Raw genomic sequence first — 22,408 nt, 5'->3', positions numbered from 1 at the left:
TGGCTGAGTAAGAAGTAAGTCACTCTCACTGTTCCATATTAACCTTTGAAAGCTCAGAGAATATTGCCCCAGGAAAAACCTGGAACAGCTAAACCAGCAGAAAGAAGGGGTGCAGCCATTGGGTAGCCTAGGAAGCTTGAAGGATTAATGGAAAGACTGTTCTTGCCCTGGAGGAAGGGGAGCACTACAGGATAAGAGGCTCCCAGCAAGCTAGTAGAAAGCCTTACCTCAGCATACCAGGGGAGATCCTGAACCCCAGGTGGTGGAGCAAGCAAGCACCAACACCAGGACCCCTGAATGCCTCAGTACAGGTAGGGGAACCAGTGGAAACTGGCTCTGAAAACCACCTCATGCTGGGGCATTCTACCATAGCCAAGTCTCCCAGTCCCTCAGCAAAACCCTGGGAAGCCCTCCAAGGGGGAAAGCCCCAGGTGGAGAAACATTCATCTAAAAGGAGCAGAAGAAAGCAAAAGGGAAGGCCTGGGTGAGCAGGAAACCTCTAGGGACCAATCGGACCCCTAGAGTTCCACTGCTGCTGATTCCAGCCCAACACCAGGTAAGCTGCCAGAACCCTACAGCCTCCAACTGCCAGCAGTTGAGGCTCCAGCACACAAAGCCAGTACCAGGCCCACGCTCCCAGCACAAGAAGCTTGGGTCAGTGCCCTCTGCTCACCAGTAGGATAGCTCATTCTTTTTAAAGGGCAGGAAATAAGCAAACACCAAGAACAAAAAGAAATGTACAATAGATTCTTATTACGAGAACAGTGAAGATCAAGGCAGAAATTCTGAAGAGGACAACATTGTCAACAAGTCCACATCTGGAACCTCAAAAGGGAATATGAACTGGTCTGAAGCCCAAAAAGCCTTCTTGGAAGATCTCAAGAAGGAGTTTAAAAGTCAAATAAGAGAGGTAGAAGAAAAATTGGGAAAAGAAATGCAGGAGAGAGTCAACAGCTTGGAAAAGGAAGGACAAAAATTAAATGAAGAAAGCGACTCTTTAAAAAGCAGAATTGGCCAAACAGAAAAGGAGACACAAAAACTCACTGAGGAGAAGAATTCCTTAAAAAATAAAATGGGCCGAGGGCACAGCCAAGATGGCGGAGTGAAAGCAGTGACTTGCTTGAGCTCTCCCCCAAACCCCTCCAAATACTCATAAAAAATGGCTTTAAGCAAATTCTGAAGCAGCAGAACCCACAAAAAGACACAGTGAAACAAATTTCCAGCCTAAGACAACATGGATGATTGATCAGAAAGCTGTATCTCGCAGGGCTGGGAGTGGAGCTCAGTGCCACGACGCAGCAAACCTGGAGCAGGCAGGCCTCAGAGGACTGAATCGTGGGCAGCTGTGGAGGTTTCCAGACTCCTCAATCCACAAATGCCAAAGACAACTTAAAAGGTCAGTGGGAAAAATCTGTTTCTGTCGGTGCTGAGAGAGGAAGGCGGGGTCTCAGCTCCATTCCCCAAGAGCGTGGCCCCGGGCTGGGGCAGGGCGGGGGGAGGAGGGCAGCCCTGCCCACAGGCTGAGGGGGAATCCAGTGGCTGATCAGACAGGGACTCCAGGGATCTCTTTGCCAGTGCTGAGGCAGGAACCTCTTGTTTTGCCTGTGTTTGGATCTGGGTCACAGTTCTGGGCGGCAGTGCTGGGGTGAGGAGGAGCGCTGGCACGGTGGAGCTTGTAGTGGCTGTGGAGAGGAACCCCTCCTCACAGTTATGAGACAGAAAGGAATACCTGTGGTCACAGGCCAGGAAAGGAGTAAACACCTCACCCCTTATCATACCACCTTGGAAGAACTGAAAATTTACAGGTCCCTACAAGTATCTCTGAAAACAGCTACAGAAACCCCTGAAGCTTGGGACAGTACATTCTCCACACTAGAAGCAGACTCTTACCTTAACAAAGAGATTAAAACTCAAGTAATTGGCTGGCATCATAAGCAAGCAGCACAAAAAAGAGTCAGACTATATTATCTTACTTTGGTGAAAAAGAAGATCAAAATATACAACCAGAAGAAGACAACAAAGTCAAAGCTCCTACATCCAAAGCCTCCAAGAAAAATACGAATCAGTCTCAGGCCTTGGAAGAGCTCAAAAGGAATTCTGAGAAGTAAGGGAAGTAGAGGAAAAACTGGGAAGAGAAAAGAAAGTGATGCAAGAAAATCAGGAAAAACAAGTGAACAGCTTGCTAAAGGAGACCCAAAAAAATACTGAAGAAAATAACACCTTAAAAAATAGCCTAACCCAAATGGCAAAAGAGGTCCAAAAAGCCAATGAGGAGAAGAATGCCCTAAAAAGAAAAATTGGCCAAATGGAAAAGGAAGTCCAAAAGATTACTGAAGAAAATACTTCCTTAAAAATTAGAATAGAGCAATTGGAAGATAGTGACTTTATGAGAAATCAAGACACTGTAAAACAAATCCAAAAGAATGAAAAATTAGAAAACAATGTGAAATATCTCATTGGAAAAACAACTGACCTGGAAAATAGATCCAGGAGAGAGAATTTAAAAATTATTGGACTATCTGAAAGCCATGATCAAAAAAAGAGCCTAGACATCATCTTTCAAGAAATTATCAAGGAAAACTGCCCTGAATATAGAACCAGAGGGCAAAATAGAAATTGAAAGAATCCACAGATCTCCTCCTGAAAGAGATCCCCAAAGGAAAACTCCTAGGAATATTGTAGCCAAATTCCAGAGTTCCCAGGTCAAGGAGAAAATATTACAAGCTGCCAGAAGGAAACAATTCAAGTACTGTGGAAACACAATCAGGATAACACAAGATTTAGCAGCTTCTACATTAAAGGACCGCAGGGCATGGAATATAATATTCCGGAGGGCAAAGGAGATAGGATTACAACCAAGAATCACCTACCCAGCAAAACTGAGTACAGTCCTTCAGGGGAAAAAATGGTCATTCAGTGAAATAGAGGACTTTCAAGCATTCTTGATGAAAAGACCAGAGCTGAATAGAAAATTTGACTTTCAAATACAGGACTCCAGTGGAACATGAAGAGGTAAACAGGAAAGAGAAATCATAAGAGACTTATTAAGATTGAACTGTTTACATTCCTGCATGGAAAGATGATATTTATAACTCATGAGACCTTTGTCAGTATTAGGGTAGTTGAAGGAAAAAAATTATATGTATGTACATATAGACAGATAGATAGAGGGCGCAGGGTGAGTTGAAGATTAAGGTGTCGTATCTGGAGAATAAAATTAAGGGATGAGGGAGGATTATATTTGGACAAGAAGAAAGGGAGAGGTAGAATGGGGTAAATTATCTCACAAAAAAAAAAAAAGAAAAGAAAAGTCTTACAGTGGAGGGGAAATGGGGAAGGTGAGAGGGAATGAGTGAATCTTATTCTCATAGGATTTGGCTTAAGGAGGGAATAACATACACATTCAATTGGGTATGGAAATCTGTCTTACCCTACAGGAAAATAGGGGGAGAAGGGGACAAGAGAGCAGGGGGATGATAGAGAGGAGGGCAGATTGGGAAAGGGGTAATGAAGCAAATACTTCTGAGGAGGGACAGAGTCAAAAGAAAGAATAGAATAAATGGGAGGGCAGGATAGGATTAAGGGAAATAGAGTTAATTTTTCATGACATGTCTACTATGGAAGTGTTTTGCATAACTGCACAGGTACAACCTATATTGAGTTGCTTGCCTTTTCAATGAGGGTGGGTGGGGTGGGAAGTAAGAAATACAGGAAATGGGGTACAGAAGTCTATCCTGCCCCACAGGAAAAGAGAAGGGGAAGGGGATAAGAGAAGGGGGGGGAAGAGATAGAAGAGAGGACAGACTAGGGGAAGGGATATTCAGAATGCATGCCATCTTGGGGTGGGGGGATGGGGTGAGATGGGGTGAAAATTTGGAACTCAAAAACTTGTGGAAGTGAATGTTGAAAAGTAAAAATAAATAAATTTATATTAAAAATTTTTTTTAAAATTAAAAAAAAATAAATTTCACTCTCCTTTCCAAAAAAGGGGAAAAAAAATAATAAAATGGGCCAAATGGAAAAGGAGGTACAATATTTAATAGAAGAAAACAATTTGTTAAAAATTAGAATTGGGCAAATGGAAGCTAATGACTCTATGAGATATCAAGAATCAGTCAAACAGAAACAAAAGAATGAAAAAACAGAAGAAAATGTAAAATACCTCATTGGTAAAACAACTGACCTGGAAAAGAGATCCAGGAGAGAGAATTTAAAAATTGTTGGTCTACCTAAAAATCACGATGAAAAACAGAGCCTGGATAGCATCTTTCAGGAAATCAAGGAAAAATGCTCTGAGGTCCTAGAACCACGAGGTAAAATAGTCATAGAAAGAATCCACTGATCACCTCCTGAAAGAGATCCCATATTGAAAACGCCAAGGAATATAGTAGACAAATTCCAAAATTACCAGGTCAAAGAGAAAATTCTGCAAGCAGCCAGAAAGTAACAATTTAAATATCATGGAACCACAGTAAGGATTACCCAGGACCTTGCAGCTCCTACATTAAATGATGGTAAGGCATGGAATATGATATTCCATAAGGCAAAGGAGCTTGGGTTACCAACCAAGGATCAACTACCCAGCAAAAATGAGCATAATCTTTCAGAGGAGGAGATGAACGTTCAACAAAACAGGTGGTCTTCCAAAACCTCCTGATAAAAAGACCAGAGCTCAACAGAAAATTTGATTTTCAAATACATGACTCAAGAGACACATAAAAAAGTAAACAGGACAGAAAACAAACAAACAAACCCCAACATGTTATTAATAAGGGCAAACTTTACATCCCTACAAGGGAAGATGACACTTGTAACTCTGGAGAACTGTATTGCTGTTACACTATTTTAAAGAGGAGGTGGGTATAAATTGACTTTGATGTAATGATAAAAAACATCCAATGAAGTGGGTTAAATGGATCTAAGCAAGTGGATTAATCAGAAAAACCTGGAAAGACTTATATGGACTGATGCTGACTGAAGTGAGCAGAACTAGGAGAACGTTGTACACAGCTACAGCCACACTGTTCAATGACTAACTTTGATAGAATTAGTCCTTCTCAACAATGCAAGGATCTAAGACATCTCCAAAGGTCTCATGATGGAAAATCCTATCCACATCCAAAGAAAGAGCAGATGGAAGCATACTATTTGCTATTTTTTTCCTTCTGTTTTGTTTTGTTTCTTCTTTCTGGTCGTTCCTTCTTCTAGTTCTAATTCTTCCTTACAACATGACTAATGTGAAAATATGTTTAACAGGAATGTATATGTATAGCCTATATCATATTGCATACCTTCTTGGGGAGGGAGACAGGGAGAAAGGGGGAGAAAAATTTAAAACTCAAAAGCTTATGGAAATGATAGTTGATAAATCAAAACAAATTAATAAAATTTAAAAAAGCTTTGAAGTGAGACTGAAATCTTTATGTTTTACATATAGTTGTCATGAGTATCTTGATATGAAGACTCTCAAGTAGTTTTTAAATTTTTTAGTTATTTTAAATGGAATTTTTCTTTCTACTACTTCTTGCTGGATTTTACTGGCATTATATGAAAATGCTGATACTTTATGACAAGGTGCTTTAACTGTGATCTTTCTAGAAAGGACTCTAGTTTATTCCCATTACATATTATGCTGGCACTTGGTTTTAGAAAGGGCCCATTTATTCTTATGTTTTCTTTCTTTTCTTTTCTTTTTTTTTTTTTTAACAAAAACTGGCATTGTATTTTAGGTTTTTTCTGTTTGTTGATATAATCATATGATTTTGTTATTAATATATCAATTATATTTATAGTTCTCCTAATGTTAAACTATTAGCTAATTTGATAAAAAAAAAAAAGAAAAGTAAATTACCAGTTTTAGAAATGAGAATTCACAAAAAATGAAGGAATAACATAGTTAGAGTTCATGTAGTATAATCAGCAGCTAGGTGGTGCAGTGGATAGAGTGCCAGGCTGGAGTCAGGAAGACTCATTTTCCTGAGTTCAAATCTGGCCTCAGACATTTACTAGCTACATGACCCTGAGTAAATCACTTAACCCTGTTTGCCTCAGTTTTTTCATTTGTCAAATGAACTGGAAGAGGAAGTCATAAACCACTGCAGTGTCTTTGCCAAGAAAATCCCAAATGAGGCCATGAAGAGTCAGACATGACTGAACAACAAAAAACAAAGTATTAGAATGTAGAATTATTTTGGCATAATGTTTAAGACAGAAAAAAGAGTGTAAGATGTTAAATTAATTTTATCTTTTTAACCCTATTAAGACTTTGAGTCATTGTGTAGTCAGAGAAATACTTTTTAAGAGGGTTTCCAACAATGTAGCCAAGTTCAGATAAACTCACATGTCAAAAATAATAAATACATCAAATGAAATGAAAACAATCAAAACAGAAGATGGAAAAGAAGTTTCTTTGAGGTAATCCACAAGGATTTTCTTTAAAGCAAAATTTTGTCCTGCCATTTTCCTATTCTAACCACTTTCTGACCTTACTTTAGGTCACATGCTATAGACTCTACCTGGTTGCAGTTCCAGTATCAAAAGAAGTTTGGAATTATCTGAAGGTGAAGTTGACAGTTATCAAGGATTCTTGTCAGTCAACCCAGAATAACTTCAATTACTAGAAATGTGGTCTTTGGTGGGGTCAGCTCCTTCAGCATTAGTGTCAAAAAGAGTTTTGAACCACTAACCGGTGGGATGAACAATCATCTAGTTCATTTATAAGCTGCAATTGGAGAAGTTTTGTTTCAAAGACGATTTGATTAGAGTTTATCAGCATACTTTGCCAGGGCTACCTGAATACTTCTTATTATTAATCCTAATCTAAAAGAGGTCTCATTCCAAGATGGCAGTGAAGTCAATCTTTATATTGATGACATCATTTTACCAGATCAGATGAGTCTTGCTGCCTATTCCCTCAATGGAAAACAGCTCACTTCCACAAAAAAAAAAGGGGGAGTGGGGTGGGGGGCAACTCAGCAAGCAAAGAAAAACCAATAAAATAAGAAAATATGAAAGAGTAAATGCATCCCAGGATAAAACTCCAAAAGAGAATAATTCTACAATTCTATAGATACTACTATTAGAATGAATCACCACAAAGGGAATAAGAACTACATATAAGAAATAAGAACTATGAATGAGAATAAGATCTATGTTTAAGAAATTCCAAAGTATTCAGAAGACATAATAAAAAACGAAAGGGAGACATAAAGGAGCAAAATAGAAAGCCTAGAACAGAAAATCTTACTAAAGCAGTGGACATTCAGAAAAACAAACAAACAAAAAAACAGAGGAGAAAATAAAAGTCAGAAATTCAATGACAGGGTAAAAATATTTTAACACGGTCAGAAGAATGCAAGTTAAGAAGAAATTGTGAGCTAGCTACTATTTGAAACAGCTGACTTTCAACATAGGGAATAATAAGATAATGTAAGAATCACCAAGCTTCCAGAACAGCTTGAAGCAAAACCCCCTAAATATTATATTTTGAGCAATCATAAAAGTAAATTGTCCAGTAGTACTGGAACAAAAGGAAAAGAGCACATAGGAAAAATTTACATGCCACCAGAAAAGAGAAATTTAAGACAGGATATGGTAAGAAATGATGATGATGTTGATACTTAGCATTTATCTAGTACATTAAGGTATACAAAGTGATTTATAAATGTTTTCTCATTTTATCTTCACAACAATCCTGGTAGGAACATGTTAAACCATAGTTTATAGATAAGGAAAGGGAACAGCGAGGGGCAGTAAGGTTAAGTAACTTGCACAGCGACATAGTCAGCAAGTGTCTGAGGCCTGATCTGAACTCAAGACTTTCTGACCTGAGTCCACACTACACTGCCTGGACCTGTGAGATTCTGGAGAAATCACTGAAAGTAGGCACAGAACATATGCTATCAAGAAAACCAAATCAGAATTATTGAGAACTGAGTATCAACTATGATAAAGGAAAGAGATGCATTATGATTTAGATAAAGGCAAAAGATAAAAGGCTACAATGAAAAAAGTAACTGATTCTGCAAAATTGTCCATGTTTTTATAGGAAAAAAATTAAGGAGCTTTGCATGAGGCCTCTGAAACATGGGTCTAATAAAGTGAATAATGGTGAGACAATGGAGATCCTAGCCACAGTGTACATAAAACACTGGAGTAGTTGAGGCCCTTCAGCCTCATTAAAGCCTAAGGCATCCAGGAAAGCCCTTGTCCCACAGGAACATAAGGGGAGGCTGGACATTGGCTATCAGGTCACTATCAAAACAAAGGTCACCTAACAGATACATTGTGGCATTTCAATCTTCCTGGGGGACTTAGAGGAGACAGATCACTGAGGGAAAAGGCATCATTAGCTACTGGGCATCTTTATGATAATCTTGATACTGGTTATTGCAGGCATGGCCAGAGGGGGAGTTAACACGAAACAATAACAAACAAGAAGGGTGAAAGTGATTTCCTTTCTAGTGACTGGGATGGAGGACTGAATACTGGACAACTGAGTCCCTTATAATAACCCTGAGTTTTATTAGGAAGGTGGATGACACCTGGTCTCTCACAACAGGGAGCTGAAGAAGGTTGTCCCATTAAATGCAGAGGCCATTCCTGACCTCATCTACAAGAGAAATATCTCCCTGTAATTCAGCTGCTTTTTCTAAAATAAAAAATTGATATTGTTTCATTATCTCTCGTCCATTTTAGCATAATATTTCTCTGCTTGTGTCTCTAAACTGTATCTATTTTTACCGTTGCCATATCTGAGATAATAATTGCTGTTCTTTGGATTTACATGAAGCATAATAAATCCACTCTAAATATCATTGTAATATTGCATGAATCAGAGTGTTTTTAAGTATGTCTCTTGTAAAAAAATTACTGGGCTTACCTTTCTAATCTAGTTGTCTTTTTTTTTTTTACAAAGTTCATCTGTTATATCTGTATGTTATGGTTCTGATTATTAAGTGTTTTCTACCCTTCATCAAATCCTGTTATATATTTCTTTCCTCCTTATTTAGAAGAAAAAAAAAGGGGGGAAACTAAATCAACACTAGATCTGTTTATAATGATTGAAACTATCTTGTTCCAGTCCAGTTTTGTCCAAAAGGCAGTTGGTGATGTGGGACTAGAGCTCAGAAAACAAGCTAAGGCTGATATTTAGATCTGGGATACATATGCATGGAGAAGATCCAGTGGAAGAAGGTGATGAATAGACTCAACTGCTGAATCAGTTTTCAATAAGGATGAGAAGTAAGAAAAGGCCATAATGCAAGGAAGAGGACACTGGCAACTTTGAAGACAGCAGACTGCAAAAGGCCCAGAGAAGTGAAGTCAAGATAGTAGAGTAAAGGCAGAGACTCACCTGAGCTCTCCTCTAAACCCTTCCAAATACCTCTAAGAAATGACTCTAAACAAATCCTAGAGCAGTAGAAACCACAAAAAGACAGAGTATAAAACAAATTTTTCCAGCCTGAGACAACTTGGAAGGTCAGCAGGAAAGGTCTGTTGCACCTGGGTAAGAGAAGAGCATAGTCCAGCTCAGGCAGTACCAGCACAGACTGGGCCCCAGCAAACCTAGAGCAGGATTCTGGGTTACTGAAACTGCAGCACTGGCAGTTTCCAGACCTATTAGCCCACAGACACGAAAGAAAACTCACAATGTCTGCAAGAAAGGCCTGTCACACCTGGGTGAGAGTAGACAGCAGTCCAGTGCAGACTGTACCAGCACAGCCATGGGAAAACAGGATCAGGCCTTGGGAATGACTGAATCAGTAGCAGAAACACTGCAGCTGCTTCCAGAATTTTCAGCCCACAGATAGTAAAGGGGTTGAACAAATGGACAGAAGGAAATTACAGGGGTCTTTTTGCTCACAATGAGGCAGGGTTTCTGTTGCTTTACCCATACTTGGATCTGGGTGGCAGTCCTGGGTGGCAGTCCCAAGGCAAGGAGGAGAACTAGCTTAGCAAAGCTTGTGGCCTCAGTGGAGGGGGGACCCTCCTCACAGTTACAGGGCAGAAAAGAATGCTAGCGGTTACTTACAGACCAGGGCACAGGGCAGGAGAGGAGTAAACATCTCTCCTTAGATCATACCCCTGAAGTTCAGGACAGGGCACTCTCTATCCTAGAAGCAGAGCCCTACTTTAAGAGAGTTAAAAGTCAAGTAATAGGCTGGGAAAATGAACAGTGGAAAAAAAACTCTGACTCAGGAAGACTATGGTGACAAGGAAGAACAAAACACACATTCAGAATAAGACAACAAAGTCAAAGCTCCTACATCCAAAGCCTCCAAGAAAAATATGAATTGGTTCCATGCCATGGAAGAGCTCAAAAAAGATTTTGGAAATCAAGTAAAAGAAAAATTGGGAAGAGAAATGAGAGTGATGCATGAAAGTCATGAAAAAAAAGTCAACAGTCTGGTAAAGGAGATACAAAAAACCCTTGAAGAAAATAACACCTTGAAAAACACACTAAGCCAAATAGTAAAAGAGGTCCAAAAAGCCAAGGAGGAGAAGAATGCCTTAAAAAGCAAAACTGGACAAATGGAAAAGGAGGTCCATAAGCTCACTGAAGGAAATCATTCCCTAAAAATTAGAATGGAGCAAATGGAAGCTAATGACTTTATGAGAAATCAAGAAATTATAAAACAAAACCAAAAATAGAAGACAATGTGAAATATCTCATTAAAAAATAACTGACCTGGAAAACAGATGCAGGAGAAATAATTTTAAAATTATTAGACTACTCGAAAGCCATGATCAAAAAAAGAGCCTATACATCATCTTTCAAGAAATTATCAAGGAAAATTGCTCTGATAGTCTTGAACCAGAGGGTAACAGAGAAATTTAAAGAATCCATCGATCACGTCTTGAAAGACATCCCAAAATGAAAACTCCCAGGAATATTAGAGCCAAATTCCAAGAGTTCCGAGGTTAAGGAGAAAATATTGTAAGCTGCCAGAAAGAAATAATTCAAGTATCATGGAGCCACAGTCAGGATAACACACAATTTAGCAGCTTCTGCCTTAAAGGATCAGAAGGAATATGATATTTGGGGGAGCAATGGAGCTTTGATTATAACCAAGAATCACCTACCCAGCAAAACTGAATATAATCATTCAGGGGAAAAAATGGACATTCAATGAGATAGAGTTCTTTCAAGCATTCTTGTTGAAAAGACCAGAGCTGAATAGAAAATATGACTTTCAAATACACGACTCAAGAGAAGCATAAAAATGTAAAAAGCAAAGGGAAATCATAACAGATTTAATAAGGTTAAACTGTATACATTCCTGGGGGAAGATGATATTTGTAACTCATAAGACCTTTCTCATTATTAGGGTAGTTAAGAGGAATACATAGACATCAGGCACAGGCGTGAGTTGAATATGAAGGGATGATATCTAAAAAATAAAATTAAGAAGTGAGAGAGGAATGTAGAAAGAAAAAGGGAGAGGCAGAATGGGGTAAATTATCTCACATAAAGGAGGCAAGAAAAAGCTTTTACAGTGCAGGGGAAGGGAAGAAGAAGAGGTGAGGGAGAGTGAATGAACCTTACTCTCATCAGAACTGGCTCAAAGATGAATAACATACTCAATTAAGTATAGAAATCTATCAACAGGAAAGTAAGAGGGGAAGTGGATATAAGAGAAGGGGGGGAGGGTGATAGAAAGGAGGGCAGATTGGGGGAGGGAGTGGTCAGAAGCAAAACACTTTTGAGAGGGAAAGGGTGAAAGGAGAGAAAGAATAGAATAAAGCGGGGATAGGATGGAGGGAAATACAGTTAGCAGTAGTTAAGTGTGAAAAAATTTTTGAATCAGGTTTCTCTGATGAGGGCCTCATTTCTCAAACATATAGAGAACTGCGTCAAATTTATAAAAATAAGAGCCATTCTCCAACTGATGAATGATGAAAAGATATGATTAGTTTTCAGATGAAGTAATCAAAGCTATCTAGCCATATTAAAAAATGTTCTAACTTACTATTGATTAGTGAAATACAAATTAAAATAATCACCTATTAGATTGGCTAATAGGATAGAAAAGGTAAATGACAAATGTTGGAGGGGATGTGGAAAAATGAAACATTAATGTACTGTTGGTGGAGCTGTGAACTGATTCAACCATTCTATGGAGCAATTTGGAACTATGCCCAAAGGGCTATAGTACCATGCATACCCTTTGACTTAGCAATACCACTTATAGCTCCGTATCCCAAAACAGATAAAAAACAAAAAAGGAAAGGACCTACACATACAAAAATATTTATAGCAACTCAGTTCTGGCAGCAGAGAATTAGAAATTGAGGGGATGTCCGTCAATTGAGGAATGGCCGAACATGTTGTGATATGTGATTATGATGAAATACTATTGCACTTCAAGAAATGATGAGCAGGATGCTCTCAGAAAAACCTGGAAAGACTTGCATGGGCTGATGCAAAGTAAAATGTACTGTGTACAAAGGAACAACAATATTGTAAGATGATCAGCCGTGAATGACTTGGCGATTCTCAGCAATATAATGATCTAAGACAACTCTGAAGGACTTATGATGAAAAATGCTATCCATCCCCAGAGAAAGAACTGATGGTGTCTGAATACAGATTGAAAGCATACTTTTTTAACTTTCTTTTTCTTGAGGTTTTTTTTTTTTGGTTTATGTTTTCTTTCACAACATGACATTTATGGATATGTTTTGCATGACTACACATGTACAGCCTATATTGAACTACTTGCCTTCTCAATGAAGGGGTGGGGGTGGGGAGGAGGAAGGGAGAGAATTTGGAACTAAAGTTTTAAAACCGAGTATTAAAAGTTGTTTTTACATGTAACCAGAGAAAATAAAAATTAAAAATAATATAAAAAAGAGCAGATTGAAGAGAGTTCAGAAGAAAGTAAAAAGACAGGAAGTGGTGGCACCTACTACAAATGAATTTCTTAAAGAACTTAAATCTAGGAAGGGAAAAAAGGTATAGGATGATATTTAGCAGATGATGTTAACTTCTTTAAAAAAATAAAAGAACTGGGGGGAGATAAGGATTTAGGAAGTAGGGATGGTGATTGTGAATAGGGAATGATGGATAATTGAAAAGTGGGAATGATAATGAGGAACAATATGCCAGAGAAGTATGGGGTTGGGATTAAAAGGTATATAGGGGGGTTGGCCTTGGTTAGGAAAAAGCCAACAGTTTTATCTGAGACCAGAACGCAGGAGTACATAGATGGTAGGGGGGGAGTGATGTAATATGGAGTGCTGTAACATGACTACCTCAACTTTTTCAGTGACATACAAAAAGGAGTCCTCAGCTTAGATAGCTGGAGAAAGGATGGGGCCATGAGAGAATTTAGAAAGTAAAGGAAGGTGTGGAGCAGTTATTAGGGAGAGAGGGATAATTAATTGATTAGAGAACTGTCTTACTACACTGAGGGCCCACTTCAGAATAAAAACATAAATCAGCAATGGCCAAAATTAACATGGCTTTATGATCGTTAGCTATGCTCAGCAGCACATATACAGAAGCAAAGTAGGAGGAAGGCTGAGAATTACAGGGTTGGAGTTTAGCACAGTATGATTGGTAACAGGACAAAGAAAAGAAAGTATAGAGTATAGAGCTGAACTGATTTATTAAGGAATCAAGATAGGGAAGGGAAGACCAGTAGAGGTGTGATGGTCTGAGAAAGAACCAAGGGATGAAGGAATGAAAGGTCACAGTGAGGTCAAAGAACAGGGTCAGGAGTCCTAATGTATAAAAAAATATGGCATGATAAAGGATTATGATCAGATAAAGACATGTTGGAATTCGTGAACATGGAAGTGAAACACTTTCAGGGCAAAGACAAGAGCAAGGGTATCACCATTTCTTTATGCAGCTAAAGTGGAATCGAGGAGTGGGCCATGAGAAGTGAGTAAATTGAGGAACTGAGAAGTTTGGGAATTTGTAGAAATATCAATAGGTATGTTTAAATAGTATGAACCTACAAATTGGGGAAATAGACAAAATATGGAAAAGCACTCTATAACAACTTTTTTTCTCCCGTCAATTATGGGAAAGCTAGCATATTTGGAAATGGCAATAATGAAAACAAAGACAGGAAGTGTGGGTGGACTAAATCAATTATATTCAAATCAAAGGTGGTCTGTGCTCCATGGCATTGAGAAATTGTTTTAAGGTACCTGAAAGTGGAAAGGACACCAAGGGTTTGGAAATAAATCTTACATGCATACTTTCTCATATCTACAAAAAAGTAACAGGTAGGCTTGCAGAAACAACATTTCACAGCTCACAGATGTGACATTTGTAGTCACAATGCTGATTGAAATGCATGTTTGCAATATGCTTACTCTTCCTGACTATTAAAAAAAAATTGATACAGTAGAGAAAAATATCTTAAAGGTACTCCTAAAACAAGATGTCTCCTATGCAAATGTCAAAATCATATAAGATTCTTTGAAAGTCTGACACCATCAAGGAAGCTATCTAGCTCAGCGTTCAAATGGAATAGTTATTTCTGAAAGCATATATTTATATGAGATGTTCTGATTGGATTAAACCCTATAAAACTGCAGAGTCTCCTAAATGAGATTCATGAACATTCAAAAGCTTCTGGAAGAGCAAAATGGAGGAAGAATGTCTTCCTAGACTATGATTAGAGCTGGATGGACAATCAACAGAGCTGGTCTGTCATTTTCTAAGTTGTAAGTAATACTCTAGGCATTGAACAGGAGTTAGCAGTAAACAGGAGGTAGGCTAGAAAATCTTTGGGAAATTATGATGCTTTTATTGACTACATGCTTCTTCCAGAAACAAAGGCACATTTAAAAATAACAACGTCTTCAAGTGTTGTATATAGTAGTAAATCAAAGACTATAAGCTTTGGATGAACTACTTACAAGTCAGCTAAAGGGGTGCATGATTAGCGTTCTGCCAATTAATTAATGCACAAGAGATGTGTCATGAAGGATGTCATCAGAGAGGTGCATGAGAAGAAAATTCAAATTATGAGTTGATCCAAAAATATTGACTGAGTACCTACCATATGACTGGGGATATAAAGGTAAAACAACAACAACAATAACAGTTTCCAGGGGCAGTTAGGTGGTGCAGTGGATAGAGCACTGGCCCTGGATTCAGGAGGACCTGAATTCAAATCCAGACTTAGACACATAACACTTACTAGCTGTGTGATTCTGGGCAAGTCACTTAACCCCATTGTTTAGCCAAAAAAAACCCAAACCCAATAACAATTCCTACTCTCATAGAGTTTATATTCTACTGGGAGAAATAAAATATATAAGTAAAGATTATATATATACATATATAAATGTACACACACATTCTCATATAAAACAAACAAAATATACACGATATACCGATAATAGAAGATATGTATTATATAATGTGTATGGAATAAATTAAAAATAAATACAAAGAGGCTTTTAAATATAACTATGGAGGAAGTCCACTGCAAGTGGGGAAAGGGAAATGAGGAAAGGCTAAATGTAGAAAGTGATGCTTGAATTGCCTTTTGAAGGAAAAAAGGGATTTTTAAGAAGAAGAGATGAGAAAGGTGTGCATTAGGGGTATGGGGACAGGCAGTATAAAATGGGAGAAAGATGCATAAGGAACAGAGCAAAGGTCAATTTGGTTGGACTCTAATGTGTGGGAAGAGAAGTACATAAGAGTCTGGAAAGACAGATTGGAGCTAAGCTATCAAAGGTTTCAAAAGCCAAACAGAGGAGTTTACATTTTATACTCAATACAAAAGAAAGCCTCTGGATAAGTTTACTGAGTATGGGAGTAACATTGTCAGGTCTGTACTTTTGGGAGCTGTGTGAATGACAAATTAGAGTAGAGGGAGACTTGATGCATGGAGACCAATCAGGTGCAATTCCAATAGTCTAGGCAAGAAGTGACTGAAGGTATGGATGTTAGAGATGTTATGGAGATAGAAATATCAAGATTTGACAACTGTGTGAATATGCAGGGTGAAGGAGAGTGAAGAATCAAGGATGATACTGAGGATGGTTTACTGGAAGAATGGAAGAATGGTGGTGTCTTTTTAAAAGATAGAGAATTTTGGATGAGGGGTAGATTTGAGAGCAAGGGAAGCTAACAAGTTCTCCCTCTGATTAGCTGGTTTCTCCTAGACCTTCCATCTGAAGAAGGACACCCAGGCTAGCATTCATTGCTTTCCAGGCTGCACTCTCCAGACTTCTCTGATGCCCCTGTAGGAATAGTCCTTTCCTCCTTTCCTCATCCTTCTTTCCTACTTTTTAGCTTTCTTTTATGTGCTGTGTTTCCCTGTGAGAATGTAAGCTTCTCAAGGGCAAGGAATGTCTTTCTGATGAGTTTGAATTGTCCAATAAACAGGTGATGCAGGAATGAATTTCAGGAAAAAGGTTGTACTTAAAACCATGACAGCTGATGAAATAATTAAGTAACAGGATATGGAAAGAACAGAGGGTTCAGAACAGAGTCTTGGAATATAGCCAAAATAAGTGGATTTGATACAGATGAAGAGTCAGGAAATGAGGTAAGAAAGGTAGGAGAACCAGAAGGAAGCAGTACCATGACAACCTCCTAGAGAGAAGAGAGCACCCAGGAAAAGAGGGCATTCAGCATTAGGAAATGAAAAAGAAAAAATAAGTGAAAGGCCTAAGAAAAGACCCTCAGATTCTGAATTAAGGGATTGCTGGTAGCTTTGGTGAGAGCAGTTACAGCTGAGAAATAAAGTCAGAAGCCAGACTGCAAAGGGTTGAGGAGTGAGAAGAAATAAATTAAGAAACTAGAATAGAAAAATTTTGCTAGAAATTTGGCTGAAAAAAGGAGGAAGAGAAATATAGGATGACAGCCTGAGGGGATGGTAGGGTCTAGTGAAGGCTTTTTAAGGATGAAGGAGACATGGGCATGTTTGAAGGCTTTAGGAAAGGAATGATCAGTAGACAGGGAGAGAAGATGGGGGGGCGGGAGAGTGTGATTGCAGTGGCTAAAGTGAAAATGGGAAAAGGACAGTGTGTTTAAGTAGTCAAGCCCCCACATTCCATACTGTAATATGAACAAAGAACGAGCTTTGGATTTTTTTTCTTTCAAGAATACAGTTACTTCTGACATTCAATATTTGCTACTATAAGAAAAGATTCATTTTAAATAGATGAGAGTAATATGGATGCAATGAAATGATGGTTATCATTTTCTCAGAGAAAAAAGGAACCACTGCATACATTTTTAATGATGACACATAAGGTCTCCTAAAGATACGTCTGACTTCTTATCTTTTGGTTTCAAGGTTCCAAAGCCAGTTTTTTTTTTCAATAAGAAACTTCTAGTTTATTTAAGTGAATTTATGAAATATAGTGATTATCTAGTATCTTGGCTTGTAAAGTCCTTGTACTTCCTCTACCATGCATGTCACAGAAATTTCTTCATGCTGTAAGTTTACTCTGTCCCTGGACTTTTCATACCAAAGATTCCTCCACCCCTGAACTTCTCCCTCTGATTAGCTGGTTTCTCCTAGACCTTCCATCTGAAGAAGGACACCCAGGCTAGCATTCATTGCTTTCCAGGCTGCACTCTCCAGACTTCTCTGATGCCCCTGTAGGAATAGTCTCTTTCCTCCTTTCCTCATCCTTCTTTCCTACTTTTTAGCTTTCTTTTATGTGCTGTGTTTCCCTGTGAGAATGTAAGCTTCTCAAGGGCAAGGAATGTCTTTCTGCTTTTATTTGTATTCCCAGAGCTTGGAACAGTGACTGGCACATAGTAAAAACTTAATAAATGCTTTCTGATTTGTTGTTTGCTTAAACGTGTCAACTAAAAACACAGAGAGATTTCCAAACCACTTGATAATATTAAACAAATTTTCATTCATACAATGTACCCTTTTTTTGATGTTGTCGGCATAAACACATTCAGAAGAAAGAGAACAGAAGCATGGGGTTGAAGAGATTATCAAGAATAGAATTGAATTAACCAATTGTGTGGTCAGGGTAGGTGTCACTTCCCCAAGGGACAATGAAATATTTTTCTTCTTCCTATCTCACTATGAATTAGGATGCGAAAAAAGTCTATGAAATAATGCTAAATCCAAAATAATTTGAGATGTTCTTTATCTAAAAGTTGTAGTAAGTCACAGAAAATAGCATCAAATAACAACTCAAAATAGCTATGTGGAGATAAGGGACGGAAATGAATGAGACCCATATCATTAAATTTTTAGTTGGAGTTTTTGAAGATAATAATAGCAAAGAATGTAACGAGACAAAAATATCAAGCTATAATACCATCAATCAAAAAGTTAAAATGATTATGTTCAAATATATTTTTATCTTTAAAAAGCTACAAAAAGGGGGAAAGATTCTACTCCATATTTGACTTATCCACGAACCCAGAGATCTTAGGATACCTTGTTTGTTGGACTTGAAGCTAAAATTTGAGTTACTCATACTGAAAGAAGCTAGGAGCTGAGGATGGGTAAGTGCAAACTGGAGGGAAAAAAAACACAAATTTTCAAAGGGAAGTCACTTCATTCTCTTTTAATTTTTAATTTTTACTTATTTATAATTTCTGTTTATTAACATGTCACTTACTTGGAAATTACTTTCTGTCAAGGGGTGTTAGAGAATGAGGATGTGTGCATGAATGTGAAGCCATAAAGGTATGGTCAATGCAGTGAATGTTCAAATTAATCATGCCGAATAAAACTGTGATAGGTCTAAAAATTTTATGTAATAATTTACAAAACTAGAGTTATTACCTACCTTGACTGGCTAAATTTGAGAGTTCTTGTCTATAAACAACAAAATTTTCCACATCTGTTTCATACATCCAGGAAGTAACATTCTCTGTGAGCTCCTAAAGGAAAAACATAAAAGTATACAATTAATTTGAGAGTAAATATATTTTTCCATATAACATATAAAGAAATTCTATAATTGTCCTGTTATTTTCTTTCTTTTTTTTTTCTTTTGGCTAGGCAGTGGGGTTAAGTGACTTGCCCAGGGTCACACAGCTAGTAAGTGTTTTGTGTCTGAGGCTGGATTTGAACTCAGATCCTCCTGAATCCAAGGCCGGTGCTCTATCCACTGTGCAATCTAGCTGCTCCCCCCCCCGTTATTTTCTTTAATGAATTTGTGGAAAATATGAGGTGTTATTTTTTAATTTATTTAGCATAAGATATATTCTGTGTAAAAAATGGAGGCAAAAGATCACAACTTCACACAAAGAATCAGTTTAGTGTAATGGAATGAAAATTAGATTTGCGGTAAGATTACCTAGATTTTAATCCCAGTTCTCCTATTTAATACCTTCCATGTTACCTTGAACAAATCATTTAACCTTTCTGGGCCTCATGGTCTCTATCTATAAAGTGATGGCACTTGATTAGATCTAAGGTCCATTCCAGATCTAGAACCTATCCCCCTGAACTACTTTTTACTTCTGTAACTCTGATCAATACACACCCTTTCAGACCCATTCTCTGACCAAATAGCTTTTTTCCCCTTCCTTTTCGCTGATATGGCTACTAATCTTATAGTAGGTCAAGAGAATGCTGTAGGCATAGCATATAATATTTTATGAAAGAAGTTGATAAGATCCATTATAGTGCTCTTACGGAAATGATGGAGAAATGTAGGCTGGACAATTAGGTAGATTTGGAGCTGGCTAAATGGCAAGAGAAAAAAAAAGAGTCAATAAGGATTTCATGAAAAGTTATGGTGTCTCTAATGGAGTGTCCCAGATAATCTGTACTTGCTTATTAACTGATTAATGCTGATTAACATTTTTATCAATGACCAATGATTTGGATAAAGGAAACGGCAATACAAATACAACTAGAAAACACTCTACAGAAACAATAAAAAAAATTATTAGGGAGATTTTAATTGTCTAATTGGGCTGTGCTAAAATAATAAAAATTACTATTAATTTAGAGATTCAATGCCTGATATATCAATGTACTAAAAGTTACTTAATAGAACTAGGAAGAAAAAAACAGGACAAATTTCATTTGTAGGAAGAAGTAGAAAGGAACATCAAGAGAAATGATAAAGCATTAAGGAAAGGGGCTTGCACATACATATCTCCACCTACTAAAAAGCAATTTTTTGAAAAAGCAGATTTTAAAAAGATTTAAAAATCTTTAAAACTATTTGGTTTTGGTGAAAAAAAATAGAAAAAGTAACCAGTAGAATAGTTAAGTTACACAAGATTGAGGAGTAATTGATCATAGTTAGCTGGTAGTTGATAAAACCAAGCATTTCGACTACTGGGGCTAAGCACAAAAATGCTGGGAAAACGGGAAAGCAGCCTGGCAGAAATTAGGTTTAGATAAACACTTTGCATATTCAGCTGTAAATCAATATATGACCTAAAAACAAAAAATCATATTATAAACAAATTAGAATTGAAGAGGAGATACTATTTAGAGCTATGCATAAGAGGCAAATTCTTGACAGTCTATAAGGGATAGAGAGGCTAATAATGGATTACATAAAGTCATAAAGCTTTTCCACATAAAAAAATCAGTGCAATTATAATTTAAAGGGAAAGAGTTAACAGGAAAAATCTTTGCAGCAAATTTCTCCAGTAAAGACCTAATAGATACAAGACATATAGTGAATTGATAAAAAATGTAAATGAGACCAAGAACCATTCTCCACTATTTGAATGGTCAAAGATATGAACAGCAAGTTCTCAAAAGAAGAAACATAAACTATCAGCAACCACAGGAAAAAATAATCCTCTAAATAAGAAGTGTCAAATATACCTCGGCAACACATAGGACTGTGGCCTAAACCATATGAAATAGGAAATATTTAACAAAATAAAAACATGACAGGTTATAGATGATGCTACTATGTGGTTTTCTAAGTGAATATGCAAGTAGAGATCCTTAGGCACTGTTTAGTGGCCTCATTTCTGTTTGAGCTTTACACCACTGCTCTAAGTCAACAATCTACATAATAACAGAAATCTAAAATAAAATTTACTGAACTAACATCAATTATAAAACTAAATTAAAAATACTCTGAAGCTGAACTTCACACCTATCAGATTGGCAAGGTGATGACAAAAAAGGAAAATGGCAATTGCTGGAGAGGCTATAAGAGGGCAGGAATACTGATGTACTATTAGTGGAAATGCGAATCAACCATTGTGGAAAGCATTTTGGAATTATACTCCAAAAGTCATTAAATTGTGCATACTTTGTGCTCCCCGATAGTATTATTCGGCATATATCCCCAAGAGGTCAAAGAGAAAGGATCCACATGTAAAAAATATTTATAGTAACAATTTTTGTTATAGCATTCCGCTGTAAAAGAAGTGCTCATCAGTTAGGGATTAAGTGAACAAATTACGGTACATGAATGTAATTAAATATTGTTGAGCAAAAAAAAAAAAAAGAAAGAAAAGAAAAATGATAAATGTGATGACTAGAGAGAAATCCAGGAAAACTTATATGATATGATCCTGAGAGAAGTAAGCAGAAACAAACAAACAAACAAAAATTCATGGAATGACTATAGAGATGTAAAGGAAAACAATTTGGAAAGACTTAAAAACTCTAGAGTACACAAAGACCAATTATGCCTTTAGAAGACTGATGAAGTGTGTTTCCCATCTCTTGGCCAAGGCAATGGATGCACTGTGTGGAAACCTATTTTGCTTGGCTATACATTATTTGTCATAAAGGAGGGCTTCTAAGGGGAAAGGAGTCTGAAGGAGTTGGTAGGTAGCAACAATGCTAAAAAAAAAAAGTAGAAGTGTGGATAAAACATTTTAAAAAACAAGGAAAAAGCAGAAGGAAATTCTGAAGGGGAATAGAGTAAAGCAGAGCAGGGCAGTTTTGCTACTATGGTGTTAAATACATCAGTTAAAAAATGTATACAATACAGGTTCATAGTTTCCTATACAATGCTGTTTTCTTGTTCTTTGTATAGTGAACTGTTCATGTTTGTTGATAATTACAGAGTTCAAAATAAAAAAAAAATTTATAAAAAAAGAAATACATATGATATATATTGCTTTAACTTGTTCATGACACAAGCTACTGAACACACTAGCTGCCAAAGTAAAGATTTTAAAATATCTTGACAGGTAAGAACACTGGGACAAATGGAAGAATAAATTTAATAGAAATCAATTTTAAGTCTTATAGTTGGACTGAGTAAAAAGGTTAACTTCAGAAGTTGATGGGTCAAGCATGGTTTAAAACTATTTTATGTTTGAAAAAGTTCTAAGGATTTTAGTGGATTGTAAACTCAATATGAATTAAAACTGGAATAAAGCAGCAAAGAAAAGTAATCTGAATTTTGGCTGTATTAAGAAAGATATAATGTTCAAGACCAGGAAGGTTTATAGCGCTGTTATATTCTACATTAGTCTGAGCACATTTGAAGTACTGTGTTCAGTTTTCAATGT

At 37.2% G+C, this 22,408-nt stretch overlaps 1 protein-coding gene across 2 annotated transcripts in view; it reads right to left on the bottom strand.

Annotated features, from left to right (window-relative positions):
• The window catches only part of MBD5 (methyl-CpG binding domain protein 5), a 442,356-nt gene that overhangs the window by 216,828 nt on the left and 203,120 nt on the right, over positions 1-22,408 (bottom strand). For both annotated transcript variants that reach the window (XM_020984741.2, XM_020984744.2), the window contains exon 3: positions 18,745-18,838. The gene's annotated coding sequence lies outside the window, so the exon portion shown is untranslated. The remainder of the gene's footprint in view (positions 1-18,744; positions 18,839-22,408) is intronic.

This window comes from Phascolarctos cinereus, unplaced genomic scaffold (assembly GCF_003287225.1).
Source record: "Phascolarctos cinereus isolate Bilbo 61053 unplaced genomic scaffold, phaCin_HiC Scaffold_726;HRSCAF=1367, whole genome shotgun sequence".
NCBI classification, from domain to species: domain Eukaryota; kingdom Metazoa; phylum Chordata; class Mammalia; order Diprotodontia; family Phascolarctidae; genus Phascolarctos; species Phascolarctos cinereus.
This window is presented reverse-complemented; position numbering and strand designations above follow the sequence as displayed.